General features: G+C 45.1%; 1 long non-coding RNA gene across 1 annotated transcript in view; it reads right to left on the reverse strand.

The window, feature by feature from the left end:
• Nucleotides 1-3,714: 3,714 nt before the first annotated feature.
• Nucleotides 3,715-17,023, reverse strand: part of LOC127495445 (uncharacterized) — a 69,933-nt gene continuing 56,624 nt past the window's right edge. The window contains exon 8 of the long non-coding RNA XR_007925126.1: nt 3,715-4,232. This is a non-coding gene — a long non-coding RNA (uncharacterized LOC127495445). The remainder of the gene's footprint in view (nt 4,233-17,023) is intronic.

Raw genomic sequence — 17,023 nt, forward strand, 5'->3', positions numbered from 1 at the left:
TGGGAAGCACAGAACTTCTTATTGGTTCACAAGCAGTTTCTGCCCGGTACCCAACTTGAGACTAACCCCTATGGTTTAAGCCAACCGCCATAAAATTCTTTAGGACTTTTGGATGTAAGAGCAGTGGTTGAAACAAAGGGAGACCACAATGATCCATCCAATCCATTCATAACTATGTTAACCTTAAAACTACACACATCCATTTTATACTTATTCAGAGAAATAAGCATTCTTAGTGACAGCTATTTGTAGTGCAACATCTTACACAAATTCAGCTGTTAATGTACAAATGAATGAATGCATGACAGTTCAGCCTTTTCCCATCATGTTTGGACTATTCTGGTGGTGAATTGGAAAGTGAGAAATGCATTGGTAAAATTTTAAAGACACTGTGTGCTTTAGATTATACAAATGAGTTCCACAGGGGACAGAAGGGTGTACCACCCTGTGTGTGTTGCCTCTGATGCCAACAGCTAATCACAGCACTAGAATGGAGAAGCACCAAACTGCAATCTCCTCCTCATCGAAAAGGGATAAATATATCCTTTCAATGTACCTGATCTGAGTCCCCTGTGTGGTGAGTCACTGACAAATACATTCAAGTTCTGAATCTCAGTTTTGTAAGGGGAGAGACAGAAACAGATCAACAAAGTTCTGAGACTCAGATCTAGAGAGATGGTAACAGATATGCAGTCCTGAGTCTCCAGCCTGCAAAGGTTGCAAAAGAGACAGAAACAGATTCCGTGCAGTTGACAGCTTGTGAGGCAGAAACAGATACAACCATGTTCTGTTCTGGAATGCCGGCTGATCACACTGACATTAGTGGTGGATCTGCCACACTGGATGCCAGGATGGTGCTGGCCAGTGAAGCCCATGGCCACCAATGCGAGACTTATCTGGATAGTTCATTTGATGATCAAAGTCCAGAAATTCCTGTGATCCTTGAGGGAGTAGTCGCCTTGACGGAGGAGGAGGAGACAAGCTCCTGGTGGTATTTGTAGCGGATTTCACCCCGCACCACAAATGAACCTCCAACACCAGGCTCTTCGGGGACCACGTCTGCTCACAGAGGACAGACAAATAACACACATGCCTTCAGGTTCACTCTTTCAGCTGACTCTCTCCAATCACAGGCCATTCTGATATTCTACACAATAAAGACTTTTATCACAATAAACATTTACTTTCTGTCTCAACGCTGGTTATGAACATAACTGTGGATCTATGACTAAGTGGAAAAGTGCCAAAGGCAGTGCTGAAAGCACTAGTAAAAATCCCTCATGCGCGCGCTTGACCAAGAATCGAATTACAAAGTTGTCATCTCGTGACTCATGACATGTCTACAGCTATAACAGCCCCTTATCATGTCAATTCAATCTCTAGATCATTCTCGTGATACCGAGTGACCAGAGACTCTGGCGGTCTTCCACTTAGTCGTAGACACACAGTTACGTTCGTAACCAGCGTTCTATTTCCTTTTGCTACAGACCGCCAGAGGCAGTGCTGAAAGCACTAGTGAAAGACGAATATCTACGCAGTCACAAGGAATCTCCATGCGAAATATCCGGGCAGGCAGAAAGCACCGCAGCACACACTGCCGGCAAGGGAGTCATACTCAATTTGTAGAAACGTGAAAATGTGCAGGCTGAACCCCAAGTTGCTGCAGAACAAATTTCAGAAAAGCGATACCCCTCTGAATGCTGCCCAAGATGTTGCCAAAGCATGTGTAGAATGACAGTGAATAGATGAGGGCACAGACTGCCCCACAGACTCGTACCATGAGAAACTGTCTGCGTTGCAGGTAAGTAAACAGCAGATGTAGACTTTGAATGGTGATAATGGGAAGACTGATACAGTCCTTTGCTTTGCAGGAATGAGGACCGTGGATGGTAGCAGACTGGAGAGCAGAATGGAGGAATGACGATGATCGGAAGACTCACACACAGATGAAGCCACAGGAGGAATAGGGTAACACGCTGGAGTGGAGACGGTAAGTATCAAAGGAGTTTTCGAGGGAAGCATAAAGAGTCCTTGTGCAAACGAGACCGGACAACAAACTGAGGTGAGTGGTGAGCTTAACACTCTGGGGTCTGAGGATTTTTGGGGCCCTGGAGAAGTTTTGACATGCACTGACATTTGTGCTTTTTCAGTTGTTCATAAACATATTAATGACAAATTTTTCATTACACTGTATTCAGCACGAACTAGGCTACAATAATATGTGAGGAACATGTATGTACATGTTCATGTTTTTGAAGGAATAACGTTTATGCATGGTTATTGAAAAAACAAAAAACTTAAGTCACTGAAATAAGGCCAAAAAAAAAAAAAAAAAATTAAATCTGTGTTCACAGGACTTCTGGGTATTGGAGGTTGTAGACTAGAGTTTTTGCTTTAAAATGATGTAAAAAATTATCCTGCCTACTCGTTCATATAAAACAATAGAGAGATTTAAATTTTCTAAGACAATTTTTGTCACGAAACACAGTATGCATGGAGGCGTAAATCTTCATGAATAATGCAGTGATTCACACCTGAGAAGACAAAAGATTCGCATAATGAGCCACATAATGAGCTCTTTCAGTCAGGTAGGCTGTGAAAAAACCCTCTGTGATCATGCTGATAAGAGGATTAATGTCCACTCTTGACAAAAAAAATATGATTTTTGTGATCTCATGCATGCACGTATTATTGCACATCATGTGAAGAAAATTTTGTATAGGCCTATGTTAAATTACAGTACCAGTCAAAAGATTGGACACATTTTTTTAAAAGAAGTCTTAAGTCTCTAACCAAATAATGGTTTTCTATTTTAATATACTTTAAAATATAATGTATTTCTGTGATGCAAAGCGTCTGAACATTCCTACCTCTATGGCATGTCATATAGGCTAATATATTTGTTATATTATATAGACTAAATGTTAATGTGCCGTTGACAAACTATACATCATTAAAAAGATCTAAGACTCAAGCTTCACATTTTGACTCTTAAAATCTTATATTGAATTTCTTAATATGCTTAAAAGCATGCACATTTGGAGAAATATTGATGGATTCTCATATGTTTATGTCAATTTTCTATACAGAGGAGTAATATTTATTAAATATTTATTGTCATCACTGTGAGCGCTGGATACTGTGTTTTCAATTCATACTTGCAGCCGGAGGGCGCTCTGTGCACCTTTAGTCCACAAATATCTCAGTAACAGAAGAGACATATCATGTGACATTCCAGGAACTAACAGAGGCTTCCAGAGATCGCTATAACATGCAGATAAACACTTTTCAAGATAATAAATACACAATTGCGACGATGTATACATGTATTGCCTCAGAATTTGCATCTGAATAGTGCTCGCTCCGTGGGCATGGCCGCATTAGTGGATAATGAGCTGAATCACGGGCATCTGACATGTCTCTTTTCATTCAGATTACATAAACAGAGAATTTTTGTTTTAATTTGACTTACACGCTTTAAAACCTGACATTTCAACGTTTCTTTAGACATAAGTCAAATTTTTGTGTGATTAGTATTTACTAAGTTACAGTTCATTTTCTGAGAACTATCAGATTGGACTTCGTTCAGAGGGAGACAACAGATCACGCATCATGTTAGTTTTCTTTATTTTACAAAAAGCACAACATTTTGTTTTTACTCTGAGTTGTACACAAATAAAAGAAGATATTTCACAGATTAAAATGGTGTATAACTCTTAATTGTATGTGCAACATTGACAAAGTATTTTGAGTCTCTTTCATACTGATAAGAAAAAAAGCACGGTGGTATCGCCGGCGCGACCAGCCGACCCCTGAGAGTTAAGTAGCGGTGATGATGGAGTTCTGATTAGTGACAGGTGCGTGTGATCAGAACTCTGGTGAGGGAGTGCTTTGTGATTGGATGATGGTGGAGCCTGGCGGGTCTGTGACAGTACCCCCCCTCCACGGCCCACTCCTGAGGGGTCGGCTGGTCGCCCGACGTCGTGGTGGTTGTCCTCTTCCACAGGGAGCATGTCGATCAGGATGAGAAGCATGGAAAGTGCCGAGTAGAGTAGGATCAAGGATGTCGTTTCTGGGTACCCATGAGTGCTCCTCAGGACCGTAGCCTTCCCAGTCCACCAGATATTCCAGTAGACCACCATGGCGCCGGGAGTCCAATATCTCATTGACCTGATACGCGGCTCCATCCTCCAGGATAAGAGGAAGGGGGGGTTCAGCTGCTACGCCAGGCTCTGTGGAGACAGAAACAGAAGGGTGGTGAGGTTTGAGAAGTGAAACATGGAAGGTAGGGTGAATTCTGTATTGTGAAGGTAACTTGAGCTGATAGGTGACTGGGTTGATCTGCTTCGAGATGGTGAAGGGACCAATGAATCTGGGACTGAGCTTCTTGCAGGGCAGACGCATTCTGATGTCCCGGGTTGACAGCCAGACCTTCTGTCCTGGCTGATAGACTTGAGTGTTGGAACGTCTCAGGTCGGCTGTTATCCTACGTCTGCGCAAAGTCATGCTCAGAGCGAGTGCTTTTTTTTTTTTTTTTTGTATTTGATAACTTTTGAATGTGACTTTTGAATGTGACTGCTTATGAGTGTTACTAAATGTGATATTTCTGGTTCTATTTTACATTGACATTTTGTTGAGAAATGGACTTTTGAAATCATGGACTATTAATCAATGAGTACAGTACATAACACGAACTACAATAAAGGTTGTTGATTTGTTTATTGTGTTTATTGCACCAAACCTTTGTTGTGTGGAAATTGTGTTTTGTACTCATTGATTAGTACAAAACCACCCTCTCCATCCACTTTGGTGGATATTGATCCTCCTCCAGACAACCCTACTCCAAGTGCGCAACCTGGACAACAGCAAATTGCGCAACGTTTAAGTCAACCCCTACTGCCAAGCACTTCCATTTTCCACTCCACACCCACTCAGCACCACAAAACTCCACAGGGATCCAATGACCGTTTTGCCGTTTTGATCCTATGCAATTGTGCACCTCGTCTGAAAACATAACTTGCATGTTTCCCTACTACGGAGCCCCGCACATGACATGCAAGAAAAAAAATTAAATTGTGCGCACGATTTACTAATTCGATAACGATTTCCATGGAGGTGACCGTGAACATTTCAAGTAAGCTGAGTGAGTCAAGTCACCTGTGTGGAACTAATACAGCGCATGCTGTTTCGGGTTGGTACAGTCAACTGAGGGAATGAACCAAAAGGAATTACTCGCCGTGTTTTGGAACATTCAGACAAGACACCAGCTGCAGAACGTTGCCTGTTCCTAAAGTCTTACCTCAGGTACTCACTCAAATCATTTCTCTTCAAGCTCCCCAAGAGTCTTCTTCTGTGGCCTACTTGCATCCATACAAGTGACAAACACGCAAGCACATGCACACACCCACAAACAAACGGTCTCAGGTTATGTATGTAACCATGGTTCCCTGGGAACAGGGAACAAGACTCTGCGTTTGAAATGCTATGGGGGAACATCACATGTGAACCGATGTCTGAAAGCCAAGAATCAAATATCTCCAATCCTATTGGCCAGCGACAGCCTATGACATCATCATAGCGCAACCCGGAAGTATATAAGGAGCGCCTAGAGAATCAGTCAGTATCTTATCGTCTGAGTGACTGTTCAGCAGGCAGCCCCAGAGCATGGCAAGAAAACGCAGAGTCTCGTTTCCTGTTCTCAGGGAACCATGGTTACATACGTAACCTGAGACGTTCCCTTTCGAAAGGGAACTCTACTCTGCGTTTGAAACGCTATGGGGAACGATATACCCACGCCGCCATGCTTGAGGGGAGTGTATGACACAATGGCTAGACAAACGTAAAAGCAGTTTCGAAAGAAACGCCAGAGCAACTTACCCTCAGGTCACACAAAGGCTGTTAGTGACAGCATTCCCTACGGCCAACAGCTCAAGCTACACCTCAAAGAGGCCTTCTGCAGAAAGCCTACCAAGGCTGCTCCAGGGCTTCTGGGACCAAATCTTCCAAAAAAGAAGGTCCCTTTAAGGGAATGTGGCCAGGGATCCGAAAGGAACCCCAGCCAGCCACTAGAAGGGGGACATAGGTCACCCCAAATGCCACCAGGGAGGCCGACCTGGTCTGACAAAAACCTAGTCTCTGGCCAGCAACCTGTCTGTATACAGAGCCTCAACAATGCATTCTTCAGAGAAGACAGCGAGTAAGAGCGACTGCAAAAAGGCAGTAAGCAACTCAAACCCAAGCGTAGAGATGGGCATCCCGGAGAGCAGAACTCAGTTGAGTGCTTTTTACCCTCTTATTGAGGGGAGTAAACTCTGCTCAATCATAGGATCTACTCAGCGCCTGATTATTTGCACTGAGGAGGCTGTGCGCTAAAGAAACCCTGATAAAGGGGAGCACAAACCAGCCTGGGGGCTGGTCTTAAAACGGGAGGCCTCATAGAAGCCTTCAACCAATGACCAGCTTAGGGAGCTAAGCACTATAAAGGACAACCCATACAGGGGAGTACAAAGCTCGACCTAACAGATAGACCATACTGTAGGCACACAATCATGGAGGCTAGGAAGGGGCCTACAACATGACCATAGTTCTACACAGAGTTGAAAACAATACATGATATGCTGCTAAAGTTACAGCCCCAGAAGTGGAAGTGGGAAAATCCAAAGGAGGCCTGTCAAGGCCACACATCTTGATCACCTATCTTGCTGAGAGCAAGAATCTACCACATGAAAGTAACAGCAGATAAGACTGTAAAGTGCCCACACGACAGTCTACCTAACACAATCCAACAAGCAGTGTACTCAGTAAAAGCACCTTTTACTCTTAGAAGCAAGAGGAGTACAACATATGCCATCATGATCTAAAGGAGGCCCAAAAAATGGGCCTACAACTTCAGACAGACACGTGGCGTCAGCTCGTGGCAGTGTTTCAAGCTCCAGGGAGGACAACAACCGAACTACAGAGAGGTTACTAAATCAACTCAACCTGGGCCAACAGCCATCCAGCAGTGTACTCAGTAAAACACCTTTTACTCTTTAAGCGAGAGGAGTACACATTACATACATCAACATGCTCTCAAAGGAGGCCCAGAGGGCCTACTACTTGTAGGCACGTGGCGTTAGCTAGTGGCCACTAAAGTTCTAGGAGCAAAATAGAACCAACTTACTTATGAGGTAGCTATTTAGCTCGACTAGAGCTAAAGAAACTGAAACAAACCAACAAGCTATGTACTCAGTAAAAAACCTTTTACTCTCTAAGCAAGAGGAGTACAACATATGTCATTGCGTCCTAAGGAGACCTCAAGATAGGTCAACACGTGGCATCAGCTCGTGGAAGTGCTACCAAGCTCAAGGGAGCAAATGTAGAAAACCGAACCACCATAAGGTTTACTAAATAAACTCACCCTGAGAGGCCAGCCACTCAGCAATGTACTCAGTAAAAACACTTTTTACTCTCAAAGTGAGAGGAGTACACAAACATACGCCAACATGTTCTCACAGGAGGCCCAGAAGGCCTACAACTTAAGACACGTGGCATTGGCTAGTGGCCATTATCTCCACACAAGCCATCAGGCCATGCACTCAGTAAAGCACCTTTTACTCTTAAACAAGAGGAGTACACACTCCGCCACAATACTCTGAGAGAGGCCTCAAAGAGGGCCTACTCCTATCTTAGCAGAGACGGGCATGGCCAATGGCGGAGAAACAAACCAGCACAGAACTGTGCCAACATGTTATTTGAAAGGAGGCCTTAACGGGGCCTACAACTCCAACAACATGTGACGCCAGCTAGTAGTTATAAAGGGGACCAAGCTCATAGGGGACCAGCTCTAAACCCAACCAACAGTTGTGGGTAACTAGCTTAACACAACCTGAGCTAAGTCTACACATTCCAACAGGCAATGTACCAACTACAATTACAAAAGGCACAACAACATGCTACCATGGTCTGAAGGGGGCCTAAAAAGGCCTACTTCCTCAAACAGACACAGGCAAAATCCTGTGGCAGTGCTAAATTAAGTGAACAAAACTCATGAACATCTACCAGCAATGCTTGTAAAACACAAGCTACCATACTAGATGAAGGCTCAAACTGATAGAGCCTACAACTCCTACAGTATATGCAATATAGCTGCTGTGGCAGTAATCAAACCAAAGGGAGCTAACAGAACCAAACTGAACGTGAGGTTCCCAACACTCAACCTGAGTGTGCAATCCATCAGATGATGCACTCAGTGAAACACCAAACCCTAAACGGGGAGTACAAATAGTCACCATGCTCTTAAACAGAGGCTAAACACAAGCCTACTAATTATGAAAACAGGTGCTAACCTGTGGCAGCACTAGGAGTAAAGTTCACATACATGTAGGGCAAAAACTAGAACCCAAAGCAAACATAACGCTTTGATATTATACATGCTATCCAGAAAAGGATAAATGCTCTCACCAAACAGAAAAGCATCTGTACTGAACACTTTTAGTGTTCCACTTTTAGAACATTTTCTTCATTTTTATTGAAAATAAATGCTTTTCTGATATGATATGTGATGGGAAAAGGGAAAAGAGCGAGCTCGGCAGAAGGCGGATTCGAACCCAGTCAATCGCATCGTAAGTTTATTCTCCACACCCAACACGCTACTGCCTACATCACTGCAGCCATAAGTACGTGCGTCAATTTTAATCTGGTCTGACATTGGTAGGTGGAGCTACTGTAAATTTGCACTTAGTAATAGACACTCCGAATAATCTTGTTTTCCGTTTGCATTAAGATTATTTTTATTACCACACTGGCAGATATTGATAATTTTACTTAAGTAAAATGCACTTAATTTAGATCCCCCCAGGAAACAAGACTAAATATCTTATATCATTTTCTTATATGCAAAATCCATCTTGATTTAAGAATTTTTAGATATTTGTACTTGAAATAGGACAAAAAATACTCAGTACGAAAAGCATTTTTGCATTGTGAATGAATGAATGAACTATTTAAACATCACTTGCACTTTAAAAAGGGGGAGGAGACCGAAGGAAACTCTGGATTTACTGAAAAAAACCTGCTCCCGACCAGGTTAGGTTCACAGAGTAAGTTACCATGGTGACTGACTCTGAGTATAAGTTATCTCTCTTTCAGAAACAGGCTTTACTTAACCTGCTTTCTCGAGTTTGACATACCTCCCATTCTGAAATGGAAAACCCAGAGTTTCTCTCATTTCAGGGTTAAAATACTCAGAGTTTTCACTTAGCCTCCTTTCTGAAATGGGCCCCAGGACATTTGACTGCACATGTAAAATACATTAGCCTAAGCGTGTAAACAAATAAAAAAGTATAAAATGTTTTTTTTTTTCTTTCAGTACATCCATGAGATTTCCATGCTCCACTTTTAAGTGTCGCCTAGCCCAGCATAAACGGTGATACTTTATTTCTTATTAAAGTATCAACAACATTCATTGTTCCAGAAATCAACAGATATGTCTGTGATTGGCTACATTGCTCAATGCTGCAAAAACACATTGTTAGAAACTCTGCCTATGCTTGAGCCGTAAAGTGTTTTTATTTGATCTTAGTTGCTCTTTAAAAACAACAACATTTTTATAGCCCATTTAAAGTGTTTATTACAAACTAATTATTAAATGATAAAAAATGAATAAACGTAACTGAACAAAAATTTGCGTTGCATTTACTGTCCTGTGAAAACAGGGGGTGCTGTAACACCCCCAGCACTCCCACTTTCTGCGCCCCTGCCTCTGAGCATGTTGCTTGCTGCCAAGCCATGTTCATCAAAGACGGACACTTTCACTGCAAGAGCGCAAGTTCACCTTACTGCGCTTGTGGACCGCTTTCTTTAAGGCTGCCTCCTCACTACCTACAATGGCGGTGCTTTAAGTTAATCAGGCCTAGCTTCTTCATGACCCTGGACCTGAGTCTGGACCTGACCCTGCAATGTTCAAAGAGCTGCGAACTTGGTCCTGCGCACTACCAAAGCCACTGCCCAAGCCACTGGCCGTGCTGGAGAACCACTTATAGCTCAATCTCACTGAGAATAAAGAGAAGCATTCCTGTTGCCTCAGGAAGAGGTTAAGTCCTACCGAGGCCGGACCACCCTCAAAGGGTGCCCATCTTCCAGTCCCCTCTTCAGCTCAGGGTGCTGGAGAGGATGTGTTTGTTGCCAGTTCTGGGCCTGCCCCATCAGTCAGCACATCCAAAACCCTTCTCGCTGTTATAGCGAACTTAAAAAATATTTACATTCTCATGAAAAGAGCATTTCTCCTCCTCTCAATGCTGTAACAGGCGCAGTTCTCCCGCTTCAGCACGAGATGGAGCCTATTTAAACCATTTGCCACTCGACTCCAGCCATAAGAGGCACTCCCCAGCCCCAGTGTCGGGCTGGATTTTGGTGATAATAGAACAAAGCTACTCCCTCCAATTCACTCGCAGACCACCCCCCTTCATGGGTGTGATTCACACTTAGGTCTCAGACGACAGTTCTTATGTCCTCAGAGCCTTCTGTTTGGACTCTCTCTAGCTCTGTGTACTATTATGAAGTGCGTAGACACGGCCCTTTCCTCTCTGAGACAGATGGGAATTTGCGTGCTCAACTTTCTCGATGATTGACTGCTTATAGCCCAGTCGGAACAGGAGCTATGGGCCCACAGATCACTGCTCCTCTGCCATCTTGAGAGCCTAAGATTCAGGGTTAACTTTGGAAAGAGCTTGCTGCTCCCCAGCCAATTAATTTCATTCTTGTGGCCAGTATTCGACTCAGCTCAAATGCAAGCTTCGCTCTCGCAAGAGCGCACCCTGAAAATTAGGAGCATGGCAACCTCTTCAAAATGGGGTCTCTTCTTACCCTTAAGAGGTTTCAGAAGCTGCTGGGCCTTATGGCGGCAGCTTCCTATGTAGGTCCGCTGAGCCTGCTACACATGCGACCACTCCAGCACTGGTTGAAAGCCCATGTCCCATCTCATGTATGACGCATGGGCCGATACACTCTCAGGGTGACCCACGGCTGCGTCAAAGCCTTGGTCTCTTGGAAATCATCTTTTATCAGAATGGGATAACGCTGGGCTTGGTTTCCAGAAGGAAAGTGGTCATATCAGACACCTCCAAGACGCCCTGTACGATGCCCTGTTCTGCTCATGGGCAACTCCTATGATGAATTGGCACATCAACTGTCTACAACAGTGGTTCCCAGCCACATTCCTGGTGGCCCACGGACACTGCACATTCTGCTCATTAGTAGTGACTCAAAGATCTAAAATGGGCGTGTCAGACAAAGGAGATGTGCAGTGTTGGTGGGCCTCCAGGAATCTGGTCTAGAAATGATGGCGGTGATTCTGGCATATTCTGGCGTATTTCATGTGTTGTTGTTTTTTTGTCAATTTTCATTTTGTAAAAAGCAAATTGATCTGCATTTTCCTAGTAAGGATTAAAAATCAAATCATTTTATAATTTATCAACACTTTTAAATATCACCAGCAAGGACAGCAAAGATGGTGGGAAATAGTGAACAAATGTTTACATTTCTGTCTTAGCCAGTTTGAATCATGTCAACTCGTGAGACATTTTATTCCATGTCCGCAGAAACAATACAATAGGTAGGTCTATGAGTAAGAAAATAACTGATAATAATGTTTTTATTAAATAAAAATATTGTCTTCAGCCTGTTCAATTCATGATATATGACACCATATATGATTCAGAATTAGTTCTGAATATTGTGACATTGGAGATTTTATGTATACCTGCAATGCGTTACAGGACCATCATAGTAAATTCCCCTCACAAATACTGTATCTTTAGCCTATAAATATCTTAGAGATTCTGGAAGGAAGGCTAGTCCAATAACACTGAAACTTTTTTACAGTCAAATGGTGTCTCTTCTATGGTGTCTTGTTACTCATCATCAACAAATTGTTTTGTTTCACTACAAAATCATGAAAGCATTTACTGCATGATCTTGTAGATGCAGTCTATGATCAGTGACCGGTTTGAACATTCCATAGATATTAGGTCATTTCAGCCACTGGGAAGGCCACTGAACTCAATCTCACATACTCTTGCCTCCTGCTCTGAGCCACTAGAGGTCAGTAACAATCTTTAAATAGACTGAACCCTGAATTGGAGAGAAGATATTATGACAGTGCAGATCACAGGATCTAACGACTTTCCAGTATAACAGTTGCTATCAGTTCTTTTTATATATTGTTTCTCTTAAAACAATAAATACATTTGTGAATTATCAGTATACACAGCATCAGATCTTTCATAGTAGCTTATTAAAAAGAGGGTTTTTTTTTTTTTATATCTACCCGTAACAGCATTGATGTATAAAACTCAAAAACACATTTCATGCTTACTATTTTTGATTTTACCTATTGGAACATTCACCTTTACAGTGAACATTTTCTACATACACACATATTGAAAATGCCATATAATCTCCCATTTAACAAATAACTAATACAACTAATACTACTCAGCAGTTAAAAAGCAGACGGAGGCGACCAAGCATATTCTGCCTCGGCACTTAAAACAGTGTTCCACTTTCACAGGAACAATGACAGACAATGTTGCAATATTTAACAACAGTAAACTTACAAAGAAGTCTGGGTTATCAGATGTTCTCACCTGTAAGACAAATTATTTGCCAAAGGTAATGAAATGCAGATGATGTTCTCTTACCACCAAACATACAGGCATGAAGATTGATAAAGACAGCCACAAAAATTCCTTCTGATCACATGATCATGTTGAAAATCTTCTTTGGTATTCACTTTTGCAGACATGCCAAGATGATACAGAGCAATCTGTTTATTCCTCTATCCATGTCACGAATGTGGCTCCCTCGCCTCCTCCTCCGCACCACCGGAGGGAGCCATCACCTGAATACTGACTGTTTCCCATTCGGACTACGTTTCCTATAGGCCCTCATTCCTGGGACTGATTGCGCACACACCTGCACCTCATCACACTCACACTATTTAAGCCACACACTCACACATACACACCGCGAAGTCTTGATTTGCCCTGGTGATCATTACTGAGCGTTTTCTTGTAGACTGTTTCTCCGTTACCGTTGGATTGTTTATTCTCTGTGATTCTTTGCTGCCTGCCCTGATCTCTGCCTGTGTACTGGACTGTGTTTGTCTGCCGCCTGCCTCGACCATTGCCTGTCCCTGTTCATGTCTTTGCCCTTGCCCCTGTCTACTTTGGTGATTGTTCTAATAAAAGCTGCAAATGGATCCCCACTCTGCCGACCCTTCATTACAGAAGACTTCGCCAAACAACGATCCAGCAGCAATCATGCAGATCTCCACCGAGCTGTCCGCCCAGGCCAACCAACTCGCGGTACATCAACACCAACTGAATCGATTGACTTCCCTTACCGAGGAGCTGGTGAGAACCCTGCAAAGTCTTCGATTTGACGCCGCCGAGGCCGCCACGCCGCCGACAGTGATTCCCGCCAGCCGGGCCTTCGCTGCCGCTCCCGCTCCCGCTGTAAATCCACGCCTCGCACTCCCAGAGAAGTTTGACGGGAACCCCGCAAAATGTAAGGGATTTCTTCTTCAATGTTCCCTGTTCGTCAACCAACAGCCAACTCTCTACCCCACCGAGTCCAGTCGGATTTCCTTTGTCTGTTCCCTGTTGACGGGTAAAGCGCTGGATTGGGCCACGGCTATATGGAGAGAGGATAGTTCTGTGTTTCCCACCTATTCGACCTTCCTACAAAGCTTCAAGGAGGTCTTCGACCACCCGGAGGGAGGCAAAAGCGCAGGGGATCAGTTGCTGTCGCTGTGTCAAGGTAAAACCACAGCTGCCGAATACGCTCTTCAATTTCGAACCCTCGCCGCTCAAACAAACTGGGTTGAGGACACATTGAAACTATTGTTTCGCAAGGGGCTGTCTCTGGAGCTTCAAGCCGAGCTCGCATGCCGCGACGAGGGAAAATCGCTTAATGACTTTATCGAACTAACCATTCACATTGATAATCTCCTCCGGTCACGACGCCCTGTCCGTCTCTCCACTCTGACCAACCCCACATCAGAACCCATGCAGCTCGGGTACACCCCGCTTCGTCCAGAGGAGAGAGAAAGGAGACGACAACTTCATTTATGCTTGTACTGCGGTCAGGCTGGTCACATCAAGATCAACTGTCCCATTCGACCCAACCCATCCAACCCAAAAGCGGTGAGTTCTCCACTCTCTACCGACTATTCTTCTAACTGCCTCAAAATACCCATTCAAGTAACAGTGAACGACCAATGCATCACCACGCACGCACTTCTGGACTCTGGGGCAGCGGGTAACTTCATGTCGGATACATTCATCAGCGAACACAATATTACATTAACGGACTGTAACTCTCCATTGACAGTGGAAGCGCTAGATGGGAGGCCTGTCGGAGGAGGAAGAGTGGCGCACATCACCACCGAACTCACAATGCAAGTGGGAGTCCTTCATCATGAACGCATCCGATTTTATGTAATCCACTCACCCAACAACCCAGTTATCCTTGGTCTCCCGTGGCTCAGAACTCACAACCCGCTTATTTCCTGGAAGGAGGGCCAGATCGCTCAGTGGGATGCCACCTGTCACGAGCACTGCCTGAAACACTCCCATACCAGTTCAGACCGTTTCAGTTCACGAGTCTAACACTGACGAGCCCGACATACCTGCGGAATATGCTGATCTGGCGGTCGCTTTCAGTAAAAACAAGTCCACGGAATTACCTCCTCACCGTTCCAGTGACTGCGCCATAGATCTGCTACCTGGTACCACGCCCCCCAAGGGCAGAATATTTCCCCTGTCTCAGCCCGAGTCCGCAGCTATGAAAGCATACATCGAGGAAGAATTGGCCAAAGGTTTTATCCGACCTTCCACATCCCCGGCAGCATCTGGTTTCTTCTTCGTCAAAAAGGACGGCAGCCTTCGGCCCTGCATAGACTATCGGGGATTGAACGACATTACTGTTAAATTCCGCTACCCTCTGCCATTGGTTCCCGCAGCCCTGGAACAACTAAGACAAGCCCAGTATTTTACCAAGCTGGATCTCCGGTGCGCATATAATCTGATTCGTATCAGAGAAGGTGATGAATGGAAGACGGCCTTTTCCACTGCCACTGGCCACTATGAGACCCTCGTTATGCCGTTCGGACTGTCCAACAGTCCCTCCATCTTCCAATCATTCATCAACGATGTCTTTCGGGATATGCTCAACCGCTGGGTCATAGTCTATATTGACGACATTCTCATCTACTCCAAAACCTTCGAGGAACATATCCAGCATGTCCGGGCCGTACTGCAGCGACTCATTCAGCACAGACTATATGCCAAAGCGGAGAAATGTGAGTTTCATCGCACCTCTACATCATTCCTGGGCTATGTCATCAGTCAGGAGGGAGTGGCGATGGATGACAGCAAAGTAAGGGCGGTGCTCGAGTGGCCTCAACCACGCACACTGAAAGAGCTACAACGATTCCTGGGGTTCGCCAACTTCTACAGGCGATTCATCCGAAACTTCAGTGGCATTGCAGCACCGTTGACTTCCATGACTAAGCAACAATCCACACGCCTCTCCTGGTCCCACGAGGCGGTGCACGCCTTCCAAGAGCTGAAGGAGCGATTCACCTCCGCACCCATTCTCCGCCACCCAGACCCAGAACTCCCTTTCATAGTCGAGGTCGACGCCTCCAGCACAGGCATCGGGGCTATACTCTCACAGCGCCAAGGTAATCCAGCAAAAACGTACCCATGTGCATTCTACTCCAGAAAGTTGTCGGCAGCAGAGCGCAACTATGATGTAGGCAATCGGGAGCTTCTGGCAATGAAGGCGGCGTTGGAGGAGTGGCGCCACTGGCTGGAGGGAGCACAACACCCATTCACCATACTCACGGATCACAAGAACCTGGAATACCTCCGGTCGGCCAAACGTCTGAACCCCCGTCAAGCTAGATGGGCCATGTTCTTCACTCGTTTCCAGTTCACGGTAACCTACAGACCCGGTTCAAAGAACGTCAAGGCAGACGCGCTGTCTCGTCAAGCAGAGGGGGTGGAACGAACAGAAAGCGAGGAGAACATTATCCCTGTCAAACTGCTGCTCGCTCCAGTTCAGTGGGACGTCATGACCGAAATCACCCAGGCAAACGAACAAACAACACCACCACCCGTCTGCCCACCAAACCGCACTTTTGTACCCGTACAGCTCCGCAACAAATTGCTTCACCAAGTTCACGATTTCCCCAGTTCAGGCCATCCGGGCATCACAGCCACACTACATCTACTACAGAACCGGTTCTGGTGGGACACCATGGTAACAGACACGACCCAATTCATCAACAATTGCACAGACTGTCAAACTTCCAAAACTACACACCAAGCCCCAGCAGGCCTACTACAGCCGCTGCCCATCCCTCAACGTCCTTGGTCCCATATAGCCATTGACTTTGTCACCGACCTCCCGGAATCCCGTGGCCACACCACTATCCTCACAGTAGTCGACCGATTCTCCAAGGCATGCAGACTCATACCACTTCCCAAGCTACCCACCGCGTTTGAGACAGCGGAGGTCTTATGCAACTACGTATTCCGCTTCTACGGTCTTCCGGAGGACATTGTGTCTGACAGGGGCCCACAGTTCACATCCCGGGTATGGACAGCCTTCTTCAAACAATTAAACGTCAACATCAGCCTCACCTCTGGGTACCACCCTGAATCCAATGGTCAAACTGAACGCATGAACCAAGAACTCACCAGATTCTTACGCACATACTGTCAACGAAATCAGTCAGAGTGGAGCCGCTACCTGTTGTGGGCTGAGTATGCTCAAAATTCCCTACGGAAACCTGCCACGGGTGTCACGCCCTTCCAATGCGTCCTGGGTTTTCAACCGCCACTCTTTCCCTGGACCGGGGAACCATCCAACCTACCATCGGTAACCGAGTGGATGCAACGAAGCGAGGAGACCTGGGACCTGGCCCATCATCATCTACAACGCGCTGTTCGAAGGCAAGAGACACAGGCCAATC

Source organism: Ctenopharyngodon idella, chromosome 15, assembly GCF_019924925.1.
Source record: "Ctenopharyngodon idella isolate HZGC_01 chromosome 15, HZGC01, whole genome shotgun sequence".
NCBI classification, from domain to species: Eukaryota; Metazoa; Chordata; class Actinopteri; order Cypriniformes; family Xenocyprididae; genus Ctenopharyngodon; species Ctenopharyngodon idella.